The following is a 6997-nucleotide window of genomic DNA, read 5'->3' on the forward strand; positions in this document are numbered from 1 at the left end:
TTCGGTCCTTTTGATTTTCTGACTCTAGCTCCTCGCAAATTTCATTGTAGTATTTTGCTTTGTCATTCTGAGCAGCCTTGTCATTCTATCCTGTGCCAACCTCACCATCTCAAACACACTCATTCCCACCCCTCCAGTCAGAGAATCAATCCGTCTCATCGAGGGTCTTTCTCTTCTGTGCCACCCCTCCACTCTACCAAACATGATGTCCCTCTCCAAGGACGAGTCCCTCCTTGCAACATGCCCAAAGTATGTTAGACGAAGCTTCAGAATCCTTGACTCCACAGAGCACTCCGATTTTACCTCCTCTAGGACAAACCTGTTTGTTTTCCTAGCTGTCCATGGTATATTCAACACTCTTTGCAGCACCACAGCTCAAAGGCATCAATTCTCTTTCTATCGTCCCTAGTCACTGTCCAACTCTCTGATACATAGTACGTAATTTCAAAGACTATAGCCCGGATCAGGCACACCTTAGTCTCCAGCCTGATGTAAGACTTAAGAAAGATAATATACATAAATTACCAAATAGTCGTGTATAATGAACACTGTAATTCTTTAGTAGTTTTAAGGGGTACTTTAAAAAATTCCCTGTTTTTTGTGACATGTATTATGGAGGAGGATATATGGCAATTTAGAGACGATCTGATGGCAATGAGAACTTTAATAGAGGCTGGAATGACTTACGAAAATGGCTTTGGAAATTTTGTCAAAAAATGCTGATAAAAATCTTCATTTATTGACCATGTAAGGGGAATAAACTTTAAAAGCTGACCTTGCTGATTTTGAAAAAAAAAACCCAAACAAACCAGCAATTATGCATGATGTACAAATTTCAAAGTGGGAGTTGAAAGATTTTCTATGAATTTGACATTGGAGGCTATTCTGGGACAATCTGTTGCAAGACAATTTCATCCAGAAGTTCAGTGGTGGGCTAGTCACCAAAGTATGAAATTCAGCACATGGGACAAAAGTAATGACAACTATGAAGGGAATTGTGCAGAAAAGGACAAGTTCAGCTAGTGGTTCAACAGGTGTCACACTGCAAACTTAAATGATTTCTGTTACTGAGGTCCCTATGCTGCTGACACAGATAATGGGGTCATCTGGTGTACCTGGCATGGATGACAGTTGAAATCTGTGGTTGTGAAAATTGTTGTTGTTACTGTTGTTAAGTGCTGTCGAGTCATAGGTGACTCATCGCGACCCTATGAACAAAAGTCCTGAACACTTGCATGACTTTCCTCCTTTCTCCAGGTTCATAGGGCTTTCGGAGGCAAGCTGTTATGGTAGTGGATGCCACTCCTGCTTCCCAGCTTGTTTTAATTGGTGAGTTCTACCAAACACTGTCCGCCATGGATAACCATTCTCTCATCTGACACATCAGAGTCACAGTGTTCGGCTTCACAGCAACCACACGTTACCTCTGTACAGCAAGTGGACACACCAGGGCTATATGAACTAGAAGAAAACAGTGAAAAACAGGCTTGAGGGCTGAGAATTAAAAGTCACCCACCTTTGGCTTGGTAGCATATCTTTCTATCCACTAGGACAACTGATGTCTCTCTATGTTGATGTTATTGTTGTTAAGTGCTGTTGAGTCGTAGCCAACTCATAGCGACCCTATGAATGAAAGTCCTCAACATGAAAGTCCTTGTGTGACTTTCATCCTTTTTACAGGATCACAGGGTTTCTAGAGGCAAGCTATCATGGAAGTGGATGCCACTCCTGTTTCCAAGCTTGTTTTACTTGGGAAGCAAAATTATTTATTTACAAATACTGTTTAACTATCTTCAATGCACATTCATTTAGGTAATTGCTTAAAATATCTGGAAAACCATTATTCTGAACATATATATGAATGTTGGTACATAGAGTCAGAACTGACCCACAGCTGACCCCCCAGTGGGTTTTAAGAGACAGTCAATCACATAGGAAAAAATTGTCCATCCTTCTCCCGCAGAGCAGCTGGTGGCCTTGAACCGTGTGCCTTCAGGATTGCAGCCAGTTCCTTGCCATCAGAGCCCTCTATATGCATACATGTTAATGAGGGGTGGGGGTGGGGAGTAAAATGCTATCGATTGACTTGGAAAGTTTCTTTTCCCCCACATGTACAAATAAAAGTTTATGAAAGCACAAGAATACAAATGAAGAAAAGTGAGTGTGAAGTATGAGGTTTCCAGTATAGAGTTATAATGTACCAGAGGCTTTATAATGACCTCAATAAGTGTTGTTGTGTGCCCTGGAGTCAGAACTGGCTCATAGCTGAGCCTCCAGGGGGTTTTCAGAGGCAGTAAATTGTGCAGAAGGTTATTTCCCATCCTTCTCCAATGGAGCAGATACTGGATTCCAACCACATGACTAATACAATCATGTCCCACTGTGAAAAAGCAATGGTCACCTGGAGACAGCCATATCTGACCTTTACCAACTTCACAAAGGGCACTGTCCCAATCAACAATCTCACCAACACAAAACCAATTGCCAGACATGTCCCTCTTGCTTCTATATCTCTTTGTTCTTTTCTCAACATCAGTTTTACTGCTTTACTGCGTCTAAAATCTAATGCAGTAGCTCACAGACCATACAGAACCATAAGGAACGTGCTCGCAGGCACCTCAGTATTGAGGCTGGTGGCTTTAGACCGGTGTTACAATGCTCTCAGTCCTGCCAATTATAGCTCCCTCCACACCAGTCCTCCAACAAACTTGGGCAAAGGCTCTTAGCTCAGATTCCCTGGGGAGTGGGGATGGAGGGTAGCAGTTCCAAAGTCATCTCCATCTTATGCTGGGTCTCTGGTTCTCTGCTGAGGCTTGTATTACATTGACCCTAGGCTGGCAGGTGTAAAAATCTCTGGCCCCGAAGGACATGCTACATTCTCTTGTTGCTTCTTCACTAGTGGTTAGTTTTCTTCTATTCTGTTGCTGGATCAGCTCAATTTAATGGTGAATTAAATCCTCTTGTGGATTGATGAGACTAGTCAATCTCCTTGTGGATGGGCTAACACATCCTATGCATATTCCTTCCCATCCATATGACAAAGCAAGTCAATGGATAGGGAAGCCATTTTAAATAATAAATCCTTAACACTTCACTGAGAACTCTGTTGTTGCTCTTAGATACCATTGGGTCAAGTAAGACTCATAGCGAACCCTATGCAGAACAGACCTGAATCCAGTTGTATCCTGTGCCATTCTCATCGTTTCTGACACATTCAAGCTCATTGCTTCAGTCACTGTGTCAATCCACTAGGTGGAGGGTCTTCCTCTCTTTCACCACCCCTCCACCTTTCCAAGTATGATAGAACAGTTTCTCCTACTAGTGTCCTATTGGTAAGAAACTGCACTGCAATCCCTAAGGCATGCAGTTCAAATCCACCAGCTGCTCTGTGAGAGTAGAATGTGCAATCTCTTCCCATGCGATTAACTGCTTCTAAAAACTTTCTAGGGAGTCAGCTATGGATTGCTTCTGACTCCACGGTACAAAAAAATAAGAAACAACATGCCCAAAACATGTGACACAATCTTTATAATCTTTTCATCCAAGACCTGTTTGTTCTTTTGACAGTTCAGGGATACTCAGTATTCTTGTACAACAGCATAGGTCAAAGGCATCAATTCTCCTTTTGTCACGCTTATTCATTGTCCAGCTCTCAGATGCATAGCGAGTGATTGAAAAGACCATAGCCTGAATCAAGCACACCTTAGTCCTTAAACTGACATTATTGCTTTTTAGTAATTTGGAACGTTCCTGCCTGCAGACTTCCCCAATATAAAATTCCTGATCTCCTGGAGGCTGATACCAAGTGTACTGATTGTGGATCCAAGTAAAAAGTGGTTGACAATTTCAGACTTTTTTCTATCATGATGTTGTCTATTGGTCAGCAGTGAGAATTTTTGTTTTCTTGATGTTGAGATGCAATCCACATTGAAGGCTGTAATATTTCATCTTTGGTCTAGGTACAGGTTTCTCATGAGCACAATAAGTGTTCTGGTTTTTCTATTCTTCCCAGTGTTAGCCATTAGTTGTTATAATCTGCACTGACAAATGCCTTTCCTTTTTGACAAAACACAAATAGATATTATTCTTTGCTTTCAGTCAGGATCCTTCTGATATCCAGAATGATACCCCTGGTGCCACAGAGTCTTCAAAATCCTGCTTAAACATTTTTAACTGTTTACGTGTTAAGCAGTATTTTGCTTGCATGTGATGTTAATGATATTGTTTGCTAATTTCCACATTCTTTTGGATTACCTTTCTTGGGAATGGGAACAAATATGGATCTCTTCTAGTCATTCAGCCAGGCAATTGTTCTTCAAATATCCTGACATAAACTGGCCCAGCATCTCTAGGTTGACTAATATCTTGTGGTAAGTCTGATTGACTAACTCCTTCCTATTGAATGTTGTTGATATTAGGTGCTGTGGATTTGATTCCAACTCAGAGCAACCCTATGTGCACCAGTTTGAAACCATGCTCATACCTGTACTGTGCTTAAGTTCACAGTTGTCACTGTCTATCAATTTGGTTGAGAAACTTCCCTCTCCTTTGCTTGCTTTTATTTTTCTAAAGATACCCTTTTCCAAGAACTCTGAGGTCACTGCTGACAAAATGCCAGGGTGTTTGAGATGAGGTCTTACCATTCTTCCTTCTATGGAGCACCGGGGCTGCTTTTGTTCCAAGACTTGTTTGATCTTGGGTTAATAAGCCTATGGTTTATTCAACATTCTTTGCTAAGAGCACAATTCAATGTTCTTTGGTCTTCCTTATTTATTGTGCAACTTTCACATGTACATGAAGAAACTGAAAATATCATGAAGTATATCTCAGTCTTCAAAGGGTCATTTTTGCTCTTTAGTAAGTACCCGACAGCAGATTTGCCCAACACAACACTTCTAATTTTTTTTAGTTGTGATTTTAATGAAAGTTTACAGAAAAATTGTATTTTCATTCATGCGTTGTTGCACATTTTCCCTCCCTCCCCCAGTTCACTTTCTTTTTTTTAATCATTCATTATTGTACAATTTCCTCCATCCTCAGTTTACTTTTTTAAATTGTTCATTCATTGTTGCACAATTCCCCACCCGCGCCCTCCCCCACCTTCACCCTCTCCCAGGACTCTTTGCAATATACCTCTAATTCTGGACTATTGCTTACATATAGTGCCTAATCATATATTCCGTTTAAACAGTTCTCTCCCTCATCTGTTCCAATGCAGTGTTCATTGTCTATCCACTCTTTTCCTATTCTTCTTGACATTCCCAATCCTCCATGTCAGTTCTTCTTCAGAACAGTGGTGTTATGCAGTATTTGTCCTTTTAAGACTGGAACATTTCACACAGCATAAAGTTCTCCAGGGTCACTCATGTTGTATGATGTTTTCTGAATTCATTATTTTTCAGTGCTGCATAGTATTCCATTGTGTGACTATACCATCATTTTTTCTATCCATTTGTTTGTTTATGGACAATTCTACCATGGATGTTGATTGTGGATCCAGGTAAAATGAAATCCTTCACAACTTCAATATTTTCTCTGTACAGTCTAATTACTTTGCATAGTTAATAAAACATACAATATCCTTTATATTCTCCGCTTTCAGTTAAGATTCATTTGATATCAGTATTGATATCCTTAATGTGACAGCTTTGTCTAAAAGTGTCTTGAATTTCTGGCAGCCCTCTGTTGATGTACTTGTCCAGCTATTTTTGGATAATCTTTAGCAAAATTTTACTTGCATGTGATATTAGTGATTTTGTTCAATAGTCTCCATATCTGTTGGGTTGCCTTTTTGGGGAATGAGAACAAATATGGATCTCTTTCAATTAGTAACCATTTCATTAACATCTGCTCAATGCTAAACATGCTGTGTGTTGCTTTATATATTTTATTCCTGCTTTTCATGATAACTTCACAGGTAGAAATTCCTATTTCCTTTAAGATAAGTAGATTGAGACAGATTGCTGCCATCTTGTATTCATGGTTCCAACCTAACTACAAATAAACATAAAACCAAACATTTCATTGTTGTAAGTTGGTTCTGACTCATAGTGATTTAATAAAACCAGAAAACCAAATCCATCATCATCAAGATGATTCTGACTCATAGTAACCTACCTACAGAGGATGTTTGTTAAAAAGGCAGAGTCCACAGATTCCTTTCCAAGAATTCCAGTCTAGGAAAATGCAATTTTAGGAAATTGGTACCATTTTTATGTTCTTGATCCTTTGGAAGACACTTGGGAGAATATTAGTGACATATATCTTAAATTGGATCATTTTACATCATACTTCAGCAGTTGGTTGCTAAATAAATGTTGGCAGTGGGAGTCCACCCAGAGATGAGCTGGAAGAAAGGCCTGGCAATATATATTTTTAAAAACAATACTTTAGTCATTGAAAACCCTTTCAAACACTTACAGGTTGACATAGATAAGGTCACAATGCATGAGGACCAACTTGATAGCAAATGATATTTTAAACTTTATCTCAGGCTTTTGACTGTGATAGCAGTAGAAGGATCCAGAGGCAAGTTAAAGTGTGCCTAACAATGAATTTGTATAAGTTAGTAAACCTTCCTCATCATTTAAAAAGACTTATCCTCTGGTGGTATCTCCATATACTAATTATAATTATTATCTTTAATTAAACCATCATTGATTCATGCTTATTTTAACTGTTTCAGGACCAAACAGATGAGGAAGGGTAGAGACCGGACATTAAGTGATATCTTTAGTATGGCTGTATGGAACTGTTACAAACTATCTCTTTCAGTGTGAATTTCCTTATCTATAAATGGAGATGATCCTTGTTTTACAAGTTATTGTTACATTTAGTGCCACATTGTCTAGCATATGGTTACTGTTGTTAGGTGCCATTGAATTGCCTCCTTAGCTTTGAGTGATCCTAGGAACGATAGATTTTAACCTTACCCTATCCTACACAATCTTTATGATCTCTGACACGCTCAAGCTCATTTTTTTTTATTTTTCTTTTT

The 6997-nt window shown here is 39.2% G+C and overlaps 1 pseudogene; it reads left to right on the forward strand.

The window, feature by feature from the left end:
* The window catches only part of LOC102861585, a 9941-nt pseudogene extending 7215 nt beyond the window's left edge, over positions 1–2726 (forward strand).
* The last annotated feature ends 4271 nt before the right edge of the window (positions 2727–6997 follow it).

The sequence above is a fragment of the Elephantulus edwardii genome, unplaced genomic scaffold (genome assembly GCF_000299155.1).
Source record: "Elephantulus edwardii isolate Elephantulus edwardi_28Jun2011 unplaced genomic scaffold, EleEdw1.0 scaffold00294, whole genome shotgun sequence".
In the NCBI taxonomy this organism is placed as follows: domain Eukaryota; kingdom Metazoa; phylum Chordata; class Mammalia; order Macroscelidea; family Macroscelididae; genus Elephantulus; species Elephantulus edwardii.